The sequence below is a fragment of the Taudactylus pleione genome, unplaced genomic scaffold (genome assembly GCF_031769625.1).
Source record: "Taudactylus pleione unplaced genomic scaffold, aTauple2 ptg000032l, whole genome shotgun sequence".
Lineage (NCBI taxonomy): Eukaryota > Metazoa > Chordata > Amphibia > Anura > Myobatrachidae > Taudactylus > Taudactylus pleione.
The window spans coordinates 44,563,852-44,582,304 of record NW_028284434.1 but is presented as its reverse complement, the minus strand read 5'-3'; the positions used below and the strand labels follow the sequence as shown (position 1 = coordinate 44,582,304).

Below are 18,453 nucleotides of genomic sequence, written 5' to 3'. Positions count from 1 at the left end.
GCTGTGGGTGGTGACCCACAGCTATACGAGGGTCCAGGAGGACGCTCCATAATTATGGAGGTGGGCCCTGATTCAGAGCGAGCGCTCTGGTCAGAGCGTCCGGCTCTGAATCAGGGCCAAGGTGTGATGTACAGGGTCATATGGGAAAAGAATGTGGATGGGTTGGGGCCTGTGAATGAGTAGGACAGATTGACAGATGCACAAAACTGAAAAGTTTGCATTGAATTTGGCCATTTTTAGGCATAGTGCTCAGGCCATGATGTAAGTGGGCCAATTTGTTACTATCACTGGTGACTTCAGTGCGTATGTGTCCAGGATTAGCCTAGTGTGGCAATGAGTAACCAGATGTCTTCTCTTATTATAAAGTTTATACACTGCTGTGGAGTCCTGCAGCTCACTGAAATCTTTTATTTGAAAAACCTACAGTACACTGAGGAGCGGCTTTGCGAACCTAAACTGTGTGTGTATTTGTGTGTGTGCTTTGTGTGAGGGGGGAGGGGTGACATTGCTCCGGAAATCATTGTGTTATGCTAGGTACACACCTGAATGATGTCACACCAGATTTTTTATGTACAGATGTATCCCACCTTACTGGTTGTCCGTACACCATATGGCGCGAGATATCCAGTGCAACTGAGACACTCCAAGAGGTGGAGCGTGTTGTATTTACATTTTGCCTCTGTTGCATCGCCAATGCAGCAAAAAGCCACTCACAGTGTACCAGAGAGGCCAGGGTGCAACTCTAACTGCACAGGAATTGGTTTTACACACGTACAAAGCCGCAGATGAAGCACAACAGAACATGGCGTAACGAAAAGCCGCAGCTGCCGCATCAGAGCCCTTTTTACACAGATTCAGACTCTGTCGCACACAGACGTGCAAATGTCACCAGCCCCAGTGGTCAGTGTATGCTATCAATGCAGTTTTGTTGCTTCCAGTTGTTTTATTTATACGAATAAGATGCATGTGTTGAGTAAGAAAGACGCTCAATGAGTCTCATGGGACCTGGTGCGCCGAGAGGGGCTATTTAGCGCGACCGAAGCAATAGTAAGAAAGGACACATCTGTGCACACTGGTGATTTCATGTTTCAATTTCAAGAATTATCTATCCTAAGATTATCTCAATATTTTTATAGGAACTATCAGCAGAAATGTCAGACAGTCTATCAGAAATTCATACACGCTACAAAGAGCGCACGATATCAGCTCATCATTTTAGAGGAATGTGGAACAATAATCGGCCCTGGGTGCTGTGAGATTATTGGACCGAGCAGCCGACAATTGACTGATATTATGTACCTATCTACAGTAGGTTTATGGAGAGATGTATCAAACTGTGGAGAGAGTTAAAGTACCAACCAATCAGCCTAAGAGGCTGTGTTTGAAAAATGACAGGAGCTGATTGATTAGTACTTTATCTCTCTCCACTTTATCTCTCTCCAAGCTTTGGCACAGCTTCCCACTCAGTTAAAGCTTAAACAAACTTAAAGGTGAATTAGTGCCCTTGGCTACCACAGCAGCACAAGTTCCCATATAAATAAACAAATAAATAAATAAATAGGCAATATATATTATACTGAGTGGGAGAAGTATAAAGCAGTGAAATGAGTCGAGAAGTTGCTCATAGCAACCAATCAGCTTTGCGGTAGCATTTATCAAGTACATTCTATAAAATGATAGGTACATTCTTACTGGATGCTATGGGAAACTTCTCCACTTCTCCTCTCCTTTTACTGCTCGATACATCTCCCTCTAGGGGGTAAATTTACTAAAGCGAGAGTTTTTAGAAGTGAGTTTTAGAAGAGATGTTGCCCATAGCAACCAATCAGATTCTACTTAACATTAAACTAGCACCTTCTAGAACACAGGTTCTCAAACTCGGCCCTCAGGACCCCAAACAGTGCATGTTTTCCAGGTCTCCTCAGAGAATCACAAGTGAAATAATTAGCTCCAGCCATGGATGTTTTAATATGTGTCAGTGAGTAATGAATACACCTGTGCACCTGCTGGGTGACCTGGAAAATGTGACCTGCGTGGGGTCCTGAGGACCGAGTTTGAGAACCTCTGTTCTAGAAGATAATACAGTAGCTAGAATCTGATTGGTTGCTATGGGCAACATCTCTTCTAAAACTCACATCGAAAAACTTTCACTATAGTAAATTTACTCCTAGGAATCAAACACTGAGATTTACTTACAGTCTATTGTGGATTTTGTTGCTAAAACTGTGACATCGTTGCTGCATGCATGTAGTTAGGGGGTTTGTGCAATGTTTGGGTACCAAGTAGAGGTTTGTAGCTAAATAAAAGCACAATTAATTTTGGGACTGTGCAGCAAGCGTTGTGAAGCCAGCTTTCTCCTCGTCCCTACTAGCACATCAACCAGTGAAGTCTGTAACCTTAAACCCGAGGCCTCTATAATTCATGGATCAGTACTACCATTTCTGAAACAAAGTTTTCCTTTCCAGAGTTACTCTACTGATGTGTCTAAAGCAAGAATAACCTCTAAATAACGAGCAATAAAAGTTTCTTATTAAACTCCTTCATTACATCCCATTCCGTTTTTATGCGGTTACAGTAACAGAGTGTGACAAGGGCTTTGTCTGGGTCAAGATCTGTTCTTCTCCACATGCCCATGGGCTACTAACGGGCGGGCGGCATTTGTTTAACGTGCATTGATTTGCCTCCTTCCACCCACTGTGATTTGTGGAGAGTTCTTTCCTCTGTTTAAACTTGGGAAGATATTGTTCAAGGACGTAGCTTGATGTTTCACTAACTGACAGCTTTATAGAGCAATAGATGTTGATATGATGTATGTGTTCTGATAATAAGACCTTTCTATACAGTGTTTGTTCCCATAAAAATGATTGGTTTTAAGTTGTTATTGTAATATTGCTATGATTGTAACACTGAATGTAACATTCTATAGCTAGATGGCTATCACAAAACTGATTAATGGAATTCAGTATATTTTCTTAGCCGGGCTCACAGTGTCTGTAATCACACGTTCTTTCAGGAATCATAAAATTCTCTCATAAGGCAGGAAATATATCTGTATTTAAATTTGTGCAGATAACATTGTATGTCTTATGTCAGAACTTATTTATATCTGGCCCCTGGCTAACTGCTATTAGGGAACAATCGAAATGATCACTACTTAGTGTAATTAGATGTCAATGGCCTACATAGTCACCGATAGACAGCTTGTAATTATAGCTGGATATATTACTATTTTGCTGTGACAGCATCTACTTAAAAATATTGAAATGACTCAACTTTAGAATGTGACAGTGATAATAATATTACAAGTTGTCTATTGCATTATATCGTTATATTTCTTACTGACAGATAGTATTTTTACTGACAAATCATTATGCTATTTTAAAAGTTTTCCTCTTTTATGAACTCAGGGCCTGATTCAGAGCTGGACGCTCTTTGTGAGCGCTCGCTCTGAATCATGGCATCCCTGTTTTTTTTAAAGATGGCCTCCTGGCCGCTCGCTAAGCTGTGGGTGACCACCCACAGCTTTAGCGAGTGGCCAGGTGATGGTCGCGATGGTCACGACCATCGCGACCTTCGGGGCTTGCGACGAGACCCTTGTGGTAGGGTCTCATTTCAACAAGCCCCAGTGAGCTTTCGGCTCTATTAGAGCCGGAAGCTCACCACTGACATCACTCGTAATGTCAGTGGGGCCACTCCCAAACGGCAGGCGTTCCTTAGGGAACGCCTCCGATCGGCCAGCCACCCCCCCTGCCCGCTTCGAAAACGGGGCAAGCTGTCAATCAAAATCGACAGCCGTCCCACTTTGGTGCGAGACACGTATTGGAGTTAATGCTGCTCCTGCTTCGCCTGCTAGCGATGTGAAGCAGGAGCCGGCTACCACAGCTGTTTGTAAAAATAGACCTGGGGCGAGATGCACTTACATCTCGTCATACTTACTGCCGGACACGCCTTCCTGCTGATCGCATATGCACTAACATATGCGATCAGTAGCACAAAGGACAGCTCTTCCGATAAGAGCTGTCCTTTGTGATGTGCTCTGTGCCTTGGACTTCCGGGTTTATGACCCGGGAGTCCATCTGCGCATGCACAGAGTGATGCGGCGGCCGCGGAGCATGCTGGGAGGGATCCGATCGGATCCTTCCTAGCAACAAGATGGGGTGGAAGCCCATAGGCTTCTATAGGGTAATGCCAGCAAAAGCTGGCATTACCCTCCGCATCGGAGCCCGGCGGCCACCTGATTGATGCATATGGAAAATGCTGTAAACAGAGGTTTTACCGCATTTTCCATTTAGTGCATCCCGCCCCTGGCAAGGAGAGTGACCGCTAAGTCACCCCTTCAGTGGTAACAGCAGAGACCCCTTTCCCCTGACAGCCTGTGTCTGACTCACCGTCTCCCATCTGGTAGTTGCTGCAGTCACTTTTTTTTTGTAAAAACTTTATCAACGAACTTGAATATTACAACAAGCACTCCCTGCTTCTCCAATGAGGGGAGAGCTACAGGAGGCGGTATCAGCGCTGGAGAAGACACCCGACGGTAAGTGACCTCTCCCCTTAGTAATACCTGGGGCACTTAGCGCTGCCATAGGTGTCTATGTCAGCTCTAATTGACCCAGGTGCAGTGTGATACTGTAGCCTGCACTTAGCGCTGGCAGGCTGCAGGCAGAGAAATCCCTTTAGTACATACTAACAAGCGGTATGTACAGGGATTTTCTCTACATTTAGTGTCCCCCCCCTTAGTACATAGACCCCATACAGTAGTTTGTGTACCGAATGCCAGTCCGACAGTGAGTGCTCCTTAGCTTTTGTGATTTCTTCTGTAAAGTGCTATTGTGACAAGTTATTCAGTTTGTAAAAATGAAGTTGAGCAAAGTAATTTTTCTGCTGCAATGTGATTGAAGACCAATGGCAAGAGTCTGTGCACCTATATGATTTATTTTGCTGATCAAGACGACCTCACGTCTATTCATTACATGGTTGTGTCGCATACGTACCTCTTCACTTGCTGCATCTGCATTACATATGCTTATGTAGGGATGCTGATTTCACTACTTTAACCCAATGAATCCTGAGGTGGGAGACACAGAGCTACAGCCAAATGCTTTTCCCGAGGGTAATATAAGGAGGGAACAGCCGTGCGGACTATACTACCGTAACGCATCCAAGCAAAGCATTAGTGGCCCAGAAATGTTTTGTGTGGTGCACTACAAGTGCATATTAAAGGCCACTCAAAATATGATTTTATAACTATGGTTCTCAAACTGGGTGACTTGACACCCTGGGGTGCCGCGGGCACTTGCAGGGGTACCACGGGTTGGTGGTCCAAGACCAAATGACATTATTTATGGTCAATGTAATAGGCAAAACCAGTGCTGGTGGCAGCCAATCATAAAATATGTAGACAAACAGAAGCACAGCCCTGTCCACCACCACATAACCTACCCTAAGGATGACGCGTTAAAACAATTTACTAAATATAATCATTTTTGCTGAATTTTCCAATAAGAAACTTTTGGACTAGAATGCTGATACTTTTGGGCACAGTGAATTAAGAAAGTGTGGAAACCACTGCATTAGAACATTAATGCACAACAAGGTTTATAAACCCCTTTTTGAACATGTATCCCCATTTGATGGTATACTTTTACCAAAAGTCCCCTAACGTGTCTTTGGTAGTACCCAAACTTCTTAGTACATTTATTTCCACTCTCCTAATGCAGTAAAATGTCTTAAAAACTCATTGTATATGGCTTACTATAAACCTATACATATAGAGACTGATGCAGAATGGAATGCAAAGTGTCCGTATTTGTGAGCAGCGTCAGAAGCCTGATTTACTGCCTTACGGTAATACAAGATTCCATTCAGCTAATGAGAGGATCTATGCGTATGCAAGCCGTGACCCACACTTTTTGCCCCAACCGCATCATTCGTCATCGTTAGTATCGGCACGTGCACCAGCTGCATGCTAGGGGCCAGAGATCCGTCAGACACAGGCTGCCCATCCCCGGAAGAAAGGCTCAGAATCCGACTGACCTTTAGATACACTCTCAAAAGTAATGGCGGCTCTGTGTGCTTGCACTGTCACCGCCCAGTTCCTGCCCTGAAGCGCCCAATATTTATGGAAAGACGGGTGCAGTGCTGGAGCTTGGAGCTGAGATCATCTCATCCTATGCCGTAAATGGGTCCCAGGTCGGATGACCAGAGTAATTACCCGGGGCGGGGCTTGCTGGAGGGGCCCGGTAGAGGCCCGGGTCCAGCAACGCTCCCCCCTCTTACATCACAGCAGCCCAGCACATGCTGCTGTGTGCTGGGCTGCACTGGAAGACTGCTCACGGCTGCTAATAAGCAGCCACAGCAGTCTCCGATGCCTGTGGAAGGAGCGATCGCTCCCCACAGGTTATGAGCCGGGCTGAGGGGTCTCACTGCGCCAACCCTGATCAGCGCGCAGCACCGCAAAACTTTTCTTTCTTATTTTTTAACCTAAGGGGACGTGACCACACCTCCCGTGAATAGGCCATGCCCCATTTTACTTGGGCCCGGAGCCAAGAGTTACCCGTTTACACTACACCGCGACCTGGGTAGATCTCAGGTTCAACCCGTGTTACTACCAGGGTTGAAATTTTGTGTTGCTCAAAATTTTTTTTAGAGATCATTTCAGGCTAAGAAAAATCCCAGGTGGCTGCGCGTTCACGTGCAATAACCCAGGATTTTGCTGCTTGTCTGAAAGGGGTATTAGATGTCAGATGTCAGAAAATGGATAATTATGATTTCAGTGAATTTACTATTTGTCTCCATCCAGCAAATTCATGGAGCACAATCAGGGCTAAAAATTGTGCTAATTAATTCAATTAACACAACTAACTATATTCAGAAATTAAGATATTATCCTTTATTATTATCATTCATAATCTATTATGCAGCTTTTTAAATAGAAATGACGCCACAAACAAACAACAAACAATAAAAAAAATGGTGGAGGCCCTAATATCTCATCGTGCACTCAAATTCAAGTTTGTGGGACTGCCCTGTTAACTTCACCTGTATCATCTTTTGCAAGATTGTGGATCTTCCTGCAAATGTGCTTGATGGAAAAAGCAAAAAGGTCACTATGTAGCAGGATTATCTGAGACAAATAGAGGAAAGAGGAGCAAACCACATGGCACATGGAGCATGTTAAGTCCACTATGGCGTAATGCTATTACTGTATATCAGGAACTTGGCAGGTGAAATTCCATCCTGTGCTCAGACCAGGATAGAGCTGATCACCCATAGCGTTCTTACTATGCTCCAGGCAGCTTTGTGTCAGTGACTGAAGCGTCCTAACTGTTAGAATAGGAAGCATTACTGTGCACAGTGTGCAGTCTCCAATATGGCTCCTCTGAGGATGATACTTTATTCCCCTACCAAGAGGGCCACCAGACCCTTCTACTGTACATGCAGGGCACCATCTTGCCACTGTGTTTGAGTGACATAATGGGATATGGACGTATCCTGAGACCTGCGACCTATTACTCACAATATTGCTGTTTCAGCACTTGCACCACTACCACATCCAAGAGACAGTCACCAGCTGGTGATCTGTCTGTCTGAACCCAGCTCTGCTAGAGGCTTCACTTCATACTCTTCAACCAGTGTAACAGTGAGTACGGCTGTACTATTATTTGCTCAATAAACCACACTGCCTGGTTTACCTATACTGAGCTTATCCTTGGATCAATCACACGTTCCGCTGGTCTGTACATTAACTCTGTAAATCCGCCATCTTTATACAGATTTACAACACTAAGGGCTCTATTTATTAACATTATGTTTACTAAAATAAAGTGAAAAAGAGTGTTTTCACACCCTTTACACATTATTTTAGTATCACCTACAGTTACTAAAGGACAATTGGAGTAGAATTCGTAAAATTCTACTCCAACCCGTAATTATCACTTATTTTTAGTAATCAGATCGCATTTCCCATAATTGTAATGGGAAATGTGATCTAGCCAAAGTTACTAAAAATAAATTGTGAAAAAAAAACGGGGAAAGCCCTGTGATAATAATGCCACCTGCATTATCCAGGGTCTTCCCCGTTTACCGGACTCCTGCTCCGCTATAACAGTCAGAGCAGAGCCCGGAGTCGGCCCCTTTGATTAGCTGTGTGGTCTAAACAGACCACACGCTGATTCACTGTAAAAAAAAGGGGTATTGTGGGGGCGGGGCTTAGCAACAGGGGCGGGCTTGGCGACAGGGGGGGGCGGCGCATGCGCGGGGCACTTGTCATGGTATTTTTTTGCGAAAATACAGTGATAAGGATGCGGAAGGGATTCGCAGGGACAGAGCTTTCTTGCAAGCTCTGTCCCTGCAAGGGATTTGTAGTAAATCCCTGTGATATTGCCTGAATTCGCAATGCGAATTCAGTCGATAATATCACACTACAATCTGCATTACAAATGCGGATTGTAGTAAATAGAGCCCTAAGGATGATGGGCGGTTCTCTAGATGCTGTTCCAAGGACCAAATGATAATGCCACAGGGGAAGCACCAGTGCTGTCCCCTAGTACCTGTGCACCAGGGAAGACCATACATCTACTCTCCCGGAATTGGCCAGGAGGCTCCCAAAAATCGGGTGGCATCCGGAAAGTGGGCAAGTCTCAACCCCTGGAAGGCTACCCACTTACAGAGCACAAGTGGGTGGTCTCGGGGGGGGCAATTACGCAATTCGCAGTGAATCATGTCATCGCAGCCCCACCCCCGCTATGCAATGCCTGTTTTTACAGCAATGTATAACAGGGGAGGGGGCCACAATGACATCATCGTGCCACCATCCCCCCTGGACCGCACACTTTCCCAGCCACCAAGCCCCCCCTGTGCTGACCTGGCTTCCCCCTCCCAGAGTAAGGGGCAGCAAAGTCAGCAAGTATGGGGTAGAGGCACTGCTTGCCCACCCCTAATTACAGTAGGGCCCTGCTGTGCGTTCACATGGTATGAAAGTAATTGAAGTTAATGCAACATATTTTGATATGTGCTTTTATTTCATGCTGTCATGTGCCCAACTGATGTAATAATCTGCTTCATTTATTCATGAAGTAAATAGAAATGTTTACATCTGTAGAGTATTTTATACTGAGCAGCTACGTTTTTACACGGACATTTAGAATGAAGCTAGGGCACATCCCTTCCCAAATGTACAGTAAATCTCTTTGCACATTATAAATCTGCTCCCACCCCCACCTGCAGTGCATTATGGTTTTGTCAAATTGAAATTTGCAAACTTGCTCCTTTATTGATGTGCTCCTAACTCTGATTCAGGCCAGTAATGTGGGTTGTGACTCTATATATTTTACAATGAAGGATAGCGAAATACAGTACTCCATTATATGTTACTATTAAAGAGAGCAGCCTTGGAAATACAAAACCAAAACTGAACCAAAACACTTGAGAGTGGTTTTGCCAAAACCAAAACATGATGATGATTTAGAACTGAATGAAACACAGGGGTCTGCCAAGTAGCGGCTCCAGGCACGGGCAAGCCAGGCCGTCGCCCGGAGCGCCACTGTATCCGGAGGGCGTAGGAAATGCCCACCACCCTCCCGGCGCTATTGTTACTATTTAACTTCAGGGGGAGGGAGCGGAGGAGGGAAGGGGCGGCAACACAGGACGGCGCTTGGCGCCGCAAAGCCTAGCGCCAGCCCTAGGTCTGCGCACATCTCTAATGATTATATCGAATTTTTCTATTTACAAACCCAGTTCTTCTTAGCTCTCAGTGATAGTAAAGTCTTTTGTAACAAATTAGTCCTGTGGTTCTCAAACTCAGTCCTCAGGACCCCAAACAGTTCACATTTTCCAGGTCACCCAGAAGCAGCACAGGTGTATTCATTAATTACTGACACATTTTTAAAGATCCACAAGTGAAGCTAATTATCTGACTTGGGACTCAGTGAATTAGTCTAAGCTAAGGTCATAGAACCGGGTTGGGTATGGGATCCCGGCGGTTGGGATGCTACCTATCAGAATACCGACAGTGGCATCCCGACAATGAGAATTCTGACACCCTTAAGGTAAGTACCCTAAAGCTGGCCACACACTAGACCAACTTACATCCAACCAGCCAACTAGTTGATTGGTTGGAATGAAAACCTGGTAAGGGATGAAAGCAAATTACAATCATCAATTTGCAGCCAAACGCTGGAAAATGGACAAAAACTGTTGTTTGAACAAATTGTTTAGATCAAACATTTAACAAACTTGTCTGACGACCATTTTCATCTGTTTTCCAGCATTTAGGAGCAAATTGCTGATCATCATTTACTCCCATATGTTACCAGATTTTCATTCCAACCAGCCAACTAGTTGGATGGTTGGATGAAAGTTGGTCTAGTGTGTGGCCAGCTTAACCTTCCCCCTCTCCCTACCTTAACCCTCACTCCCAAGCGCCTATACCTAACCTCCCCCCCAGTGCCTAACCCTATCCCTCCCCATAGTGACTAACCCTAATCCTTAACTCTATACCTAACCCACCCCTAACCCCCGATACTTACCTTCGGTATGCCGGCGGTCGGAATTCTGGAGTCCCCATAGAAACTACTTGATCTACACTATGTTTCTTTTGTAATTTACTTAGAAGTCAGCGGTTCCTACTAAATGTTCAACATGCCTTACAGAATTCATACTGTAATTAGTACATTTTATATTAGATGGTTGTATTTTATTTTAAGTGGGTTTTTTTTTAATTTAGTAGAAGTTACAACAATGATTTGTAAATTATATTATCATCAATTGGGGAACATTAATTTAAGTAAAATGGAAGTGGTCCTTTTTAAAACACTTGTGCACTTGAAACGCATTAATTTTATTAAATCAATTTGATCTCAATTTTTAAAACCTTTTTTTCTGATGCAAAAATGTGCAGCATCTAAAGCAAGTCTCCAATGGAATTACATAACTGTGGTGAGGTATCACCAGACTGTCAATGGAAAAAAAAATATATATATAAGTCAGGTTGACCCAGGTCGCTCAACAAAACAAGTCTTTGTTTGGAAAAGACTTAGAACTCAGTTTAGTTAAGGGGATAAATTGTACCGTTGGTATAACTATGGAAACAAATTGGTTCCTTCTTATAAAAAAAAATGTCATAACCATGGAAACCAGTAAAGAATAAGATAGTTTTTAATTATTTTTTTAAAGAAAATATTGTACTGTACCTGTATTCTAGAGTTTTACCCAGCAGATATAAGAATTGAAGAATGTATAAAATACTTCAATACATAATAGAAACATACGTGACCACTTGTGGTCAAGGACATGGTTTTAGCAGGATTTTTTTTTTTTTATGTATTATATAATAGTATAATGTCCATGTACAAATAGCTCTTCAGCTATAAGGTTTTGCAGTTATGCCATGCAAGATTTATGCTTAGCCCTTAGCAAAAAGTAAATGTGATCCTGATTCCGATCGGATGCAATTGCAATTTTATTTGCGATTTCACTCGCTCCGCAATTGCAAATATATGCTAATGACTCAGAAGTTTACCTGCACATAGAGACGCTCACTGCTACCTTCTCATATCCATCCGACAACGTGCAATAATGGAAACATCACAAACGTTGATGCAGAGTTTGAGTAAGTCTGACCTTAGACATAGCGGCTCTCCAGATATGCAGAGAGATCTCCAGCTGCGGGCAAGATCACAGTGGCTAAAATATGCACATCCAGAAAACAGTGTTTAAACGGACCTGACATGCCTGCGTTTCTGTAGCCACCCACCTTTACTCCCCCCAAACCTCGACTACCTGTCAATCACTTTGCGAGTAAATCCTATTTGTGACCAAAATCACAATTCAAACGCTGATTCAATTTGCTTATACGCATGTGCAATGGCGGACAATGACTCAATCTGTGTAAAATATTGGCTTTGCATCCGGATCCTATTATGCTCTATGTAATAACCCATACACAGCAACTTAGACATTTGTTTTTATTACCAGTCTACTGTACAGAAATGTGAAGCTGAATTCTGATAGGTTCATATGACACTTGCATTTTGCTTGCAACCAATCTTTATGATCAGTCCATTCATACGTATCTACGTAGTCATTACACCTTTAGATGGCAATTGCCGATTTTTGTTTTATAAGTTACGGAACATTCTGAAGAAGGGTAAGTTCGAAACTTCCTTATGGAGATCAATAGAAAGCTCAGTGTTCAAACTTTGTGCAAAAACTTGTTCCTAAGAAGTAGGGGTGTGCGTCAACCCCAGTGTTTTGGTTTTGGGTCTGTATCTCTTTCGTGTTTTGGATCGGGATTTAGTTTTGGCAAAACCACCCTTGCGTGTTTTGGTTTTGGATCTGTATTTTTTCTAAAAAATCATAAAAACAGCTAAAATCACATAATTTGGGCCTGTTTTTGTTCCTACAGTATTATTAAACTCAATAACATTTATTTCCAGTCATTTCCAGTAAATTTTGACCACCTCACAGCTCACAATATTGATTTCTTCAGTTTAGGCCAAAAGGTTGCATCCAGCTAGCTGGCTGACTAAGCTAGGCGACAGCAGTGGGCGGCACTAACATATGGCAGTTCAGCTTTCAACATGGCATAGAATGGCACTGCAGTGATAGACAGGATGGCAGTTTCATAAATTATACAACCCCTAGGAAGTTTAGAAACCAAGAATGTTTTTCATTAATCAAGAAGAACTAGGTCAGAAGCCCGAGGGAGTTGGAATATGTTTATGGACTGAAAAAGGGGAAAGGACGGAAGGATTGATTAGTTTTTCATTTATTTATTTTAATGTTTTGATTCTTAAAAAAATGTATGAGCTTCTTCACCCCCTCCGGCGCCGATCCGAACCGGGCTTCAGAGTATTACGTCATCAGCTACGTCATGGGGAGAAAGTCTGTACTGGCAATAAAAAAAAAAACGCCAAGAGGAACGTGCTGCAATGGCAGCTGAGTGTGCCAAGGTGCAAGCGGCCAATCAGCTGGGTGACCCTTTGGGGGCCTTTCCAGTTTTTAAGAAGTTTGACAGAAATGGGTTGAATCTGTCAATAGAGTGCTGCAGAGTAACAGATTTGGACCAAAAGACTCTGGATTGGGTATTTGAACTGACAAAGACAAATATGCAGCTGCTATATGAACAGAGCAAGTGGGGATGGAAGTAGCGGGAAAAGCGTGAAGTGCTAACAGATGAACATGCCTGGTACCTTATTGCCAGAGATGAGTTTTCTGCGCCAGTTGCTTTTGTGCACTTCAGATTTGACGTGGAGTGCGGGGATGAGGTCCTTTATTGCTATGAGGTGCCTTTATTGTCAGGAGATCCGTGTCCACAGGAAAGGATTGGGGAAATTCCTGGTACAATACTTACAATTGATGGAACATAGCACACAGATGAAGAAAGTCCTTCAAACACAATCACGGTGCTTACCAATTCTTTAGAGATGCTTTACAGTTTGAGATAGATGAGACCTCTCCCAGTGTATTGGGGTGCTGCAGTGATGATTGTATGTATGAGATTCTGAGACGCAAGACAAAGTTTGGAGACACTCCCCATTCACATTCAGGACATTGTTCAGGCTGCTGCCACTGAAGAAGGTGGTGGATGGACACATAGGAAATTATGGGGGGTTCAAGAGGACACAGCGATTGTCAATATCTTCTGGGGGGGGTTTCTTCTACTTTTCTAGCTTTTCATTTTTTATTTTAATTTAGTGATGTTTAAATACTGTGCTATTGTGCACATGCATGTGACTTACGCCACAGCAAGTCCTTTTAACAGTAAATAAATTCTTATTTGAATCCCAAAAAAAAAAAAAATTTATGAGAGAAGATCAATGTAGGATCAAGTTCTTCAGTTTATGAAAGACATCTTTAATCTGGAGGAGGTTTTTTATACATCTGATAGAAATGCGGTGGCCTTGTGTCACAAACTCTCGGACGGATTGTGGATGCAGTCCGTATTTAGGGAATTGACTGGACCTATGCCTGAGGCGCGGAGTCTAATGTGCTGGCGGTATTCACCAGGGACCCTCGAAAGAAGGTTTGGACTTGCCTGCGTCTGACACACAGGTCGCGGCCCTCAGGTTAGGTTCCCCTATACAGGTGCTAGTGGGTACTGGATGTTGTGCAGAAGAATAATGTAGTCGACAGGCCGGGTCAATACCAAACAGATGAAACGGTACAAGGGAGCAGACGTAGACAGGTCACTGGGAATAGTCGAGGTCAGAACCAAATATCAGGAGCAGTACAAAGGAGTCAGGCGAAATCGGAGTCACAAAAAAGCCAAGGTCAAGATCAGGATAACAGGTGAGTACTGGAAAGCTGGAGTATGGTATGGAGAAGTCCAAATCTTGTGCCAAATGTGATTTCACGTTTGGGGTGCCTGTCCCTTTAAATCCCCTGCAGGTCGGTGCACACACTTCTAAGAGGGCCGCAGCCGCCTGCACTTGTGAGGAGTGAAGAGAACCCAGCGCTGACCTCACGGCAGTGGGCGCCAGGGACTCTCCGCCCGCTGCCCGCCGCCGACGGAGGTTCCAGTGCTGCCGGACCTGGTAAGTAATAGCCAGTGTCCGGTGCACTGTGACATTACCCCTTCCTCTAGGGGTGGGCACCGAACACTCCACAAATGGTTTGCTAGGAAACTTCTGGTGGAACTTCTGAAGAAGTTGAGGAGCATGGATGTCTGAGGCCTTGACCCAGCAGCGTTCCCCAGGGCCATACCCCTTCCAATCCACCAAAAATTGAACAGCTCCTCTAGAAACCCTAGAGTCCAGAATTTGTCTCACTTCATATTCCTCCTGATGGTCTACCGGAATCGCAGGAGGAGGACTGCAAGGAGTTGAAAAACGATTGAGCACCAAAGGCTTGAGAAGAAACACATGAAACACATTAGGTATTCTTACTATTCTGAAGTTTCAAACGGTATGCTACTGGATTGATTACTTGTAAAATCTGAAAACGACCAATGAATCTGGGAGCGAATTTCATTGTTGGCACTTTTAATCTCAGATGTTTGGTTGACAACCAGACTTTATCACCAGGACCTCTTCTCCTTTTCCTGTCTGCAAACAGCTTGTACCTTGAAGAGGTTTTGCGTAAATTCCTTTTTACCATTTTCCAGATCCTAAAGAATTGATTCACTATACTATGGCCCTGATTCAGAGGCACTCATTATTTGCGAGCACTCGCTTTGAATCAGGGTGGGCCATTTTTTTTTTTCACTAGCCTGCAGGCCACTCGCCATGCTGTGGATGACCACCCACAGCTTTAGCGGGTGGCCTGGCGATGGTCGTGATTATCGCGACCATCAGGCTTGCGACGAGACCCTTGTGATAGGGTCTCGTCCACCGCAAGCCCCAGTGAAGTTCCTGCTCTAATAGAGCAGGAAGTTCACTACTGACATCACTGGTGATGTCAGTAGGGCCGCCCACAAATGGCAGGCGTTCCTTCAGGAATGCCTCCGTTTGTCCAGCCACCCCCCTGCACGCCTACAAAATGGGGCGAACTGTCAATCACAATCGACAGCCGTCCTGTCTTGTAGTGAGTCCCGCAGTGAGTGAAAATTCACTCACTATGGGGCTCGCGCACGCGCAGTGCGCACACCGCGCATTCACACTGCCCGGCCATCGACCCGCTTGCGAGCGCTATGCGCTCGCGAGTGTGTCTGAATCAGGCCGTATGTACAGCTGGAAGTGATACTGATTGAAGGCCTGGTAACTCCAGTAACACTGGATGCAAACCGTACTGAACAAAGGATGGAGAGTGTCCTGATGCCTCATGGTATAGATTATTGTGGGCAAATTCAGCCCAAGGTAGCAGAGAGACCCAGTCATCTTGACTGGTAGAAACATACATACAAATTAATTTTTCCAATTCCTGGTTTACTCTCTCCGTTTGCCCATTACTCTGGGGATGATAGGCCGAAGAAAAGCTCAAGTTGATGCCAAAGCACCTGCGTAATGCTCTCCAGAACTTAGAGGTAAACTGCACCCCTCAGTCAGAAACAATATCCTTAGGAAACCCGTGTAACTTAAAGATTTCTCTTATAAACACTTCCACCAATTTTTGTGCTGAAGGTAGACCTCTTGAAGGAATAAAGTGAGCAGCTTTGGAGAATCTATCCACCACCACCAGAATCGTGTTGAACCCCTGGCATGAAGGTAAATCAGTCACAAAGTCCATAGAAATGTGAGTCCAAGGACTATCAGGCACTGGTAATGGCAACAGGGAACCTGATGGAGAGTGCGGTGGAACCTTGTGCTGAGCACAAATACGGCAAGCTGCCACAAAGTCCTTTATATCCTGATGGACCAACGGCCACCAGTACCTCCTAAGGATCAGCTCCAAGGTTTTTTTGACTCCTGCATGCTCACTGAAGCATGATGAATGTGTCCACCTAAGCAACTTAGACGGAGCTCTGGTGTTATGAATGTTTTCCCCAGAGGAATCCTGACCCTATTAGTGACTGCTATGAAACAAACAGGGTTTAGAATGGCCTTGTCTTCCCTTACTTCTTCCATTTCAGCAGAACTAAATGCTCGAGACAGGGCGTCGGCTTTGAGGTTCTTATTACCTGGCCGGTAAGTAATCACTAGATTAAATCGATCGAAGAATAAAGGCCATCTGGACTGATGATAATTTAGACAGTGAGCTGTCCTGAGGTATGTCAAATTCTTATGATCGGTATAGACAGTTATCGGAAATTTAGCTCCTTCCAACAAGTATCTCCATTCTTGTAGAACCAATTTAATGGCAAGTAGTTCTTTATTACCAACAGCATAGTTCCTCTCCGATGCAGAGAACTTTTGGGAACAGAACCCACAAATGTACCTCTTATTTTCTTTATCTTTCTGTGACAGAGCTGCCCCAACACCGTCTGTGGAAGCATCCACCTCCAAAAAAAAGGTTGGTCACAATTGGGTTGTCTCAGGATGGGAGCTAAAAGGAAGTGCTGTTTCATATGAACGAAAGTTTTCTCTGCCTCAGTTGACCACACACGAGTGCCCTGACCCTTTCTGGTAAGAGCAGTGATGGGAGCAGCAATGGAAGAGTAGTTCCTTATGAACTGGCGGTAGAAGTTGCAAAAACCCATGAAGCATTGTATTGCTTTCAACCCAACTGGACGGGATCAATTGACAATAGCGGCAAGCTTCTCTGGGTCCATTCAAAGGCAGGAACCTGAGATGATGTACCCCAGAAATGTTAGTTCATTTTGCTCAAAAGAGCATTTCTCCAGTTTGCAGAAAAGCTGATTAACCGGAAGCCGTGACAGTACCTCACAAACATGTTGGTGATGACTTGCTACATCCTCAGAAAATATTAATATAATCGCCCAGGTATACCACTACATATTTATAAAACAAGTCCCGGAAAATATGATTCATGTACTTCTGGAAAACAGCTGGAGCATTGCTTAATTGAAGGGCATGACTAAGTACTCGTAGTGGCCATCACGAGTGTTAAAGGCCATCTTCCACTCATCCCCAGACCGGATTCTGATTAGGTTGTAGGCCCCACGGAGATCCAGCTTAGTGAAAATCTTTGCCCCTTTTATTCGGTCAAAAGCTCAGAAATCAGTGGTAGGGGTTACCGGTCCTTACTGGTGATTGCATTCAGACCCCGGTAGTCGATACATAGTCTCAAGCCTCCATCTTTCTTTTTAAAAAACAACAGGCCAGCTCCAGCAGGTGATTTAGACTCTCTGATAAAGCCGCGCTTCAGATTTTCCTTAACGTACTCAGTTACGGCCTGGGACTGGGCCGGTACCTTTCCCGGTAGTAAGTCTATAGCACAATACCATTCCCGGTGAGCCGGGAGTGTCTCTGCTGCCTTTTTACTGAACACGTTTCTAAAGGATTGATATGGCACTGGGGTTCAGTCTTCTGGAGAGACGACTGAACTTTGAATGATATGGTGTGGGGGTTTAACGGATGATAAACAGGACCCACGGCATTGAGACCACCATGATAGAATTTGAGGTTCCTTCCAATCTAGAACAGGAGCATGCTTGCGGAGCCAGGGAAGACCTAAAATGATCGGACTCTTGGCTGACTGGAGAATATAGAACGTTATCAATTCTCGATGAAGGGACCCTATTTGCATGGTAACTTATGTCGTCCGTGAGTGAATGGTAGCTGTAGGAAGTTTATTCCCATCCACTCCAATTTTGCAAAGGGGTTTTTGCAGCAGCATACTCACAATCCTTAACTCTTGAACCTTCTTAGCCGTAATGAAATTGCCATCGGCACTTGAACCTAGGAAGGCCTTGATGAGTTCAGAAGAATTTCCAACGAACAGAGTTACATCAATGGAAAACTGGGAAATAACACTGTTTTTTGGGGTGTTTTGGAATGCACCTAACCTGACCACCCCTTGATCAGTTAGGCCTTCTTGTTTCCTGGATGCTTTGGACAACCACAGAAAAGATGACCCGGTTTGCCACAGTACAAGCAACGTTAATTTTTAAACCTC

General features: G+C 44.2%; 1 pseudogene; it reads left to right on the top strand.

Annotated features, from left to right (window-relative positions):
* The first annotated feature begins 12,871 nt into the window (after window positions 1–12,871).
* LOC148539065 (N-alpha-acetyltransferase 40 pseudogene) lies at window positions 12,872–13,573 on the top strand (annotated as a pseudogene).
* The last annotated feature ends 4,880 nt before the right edge of the window (window positions 13,574–18,453 follow it).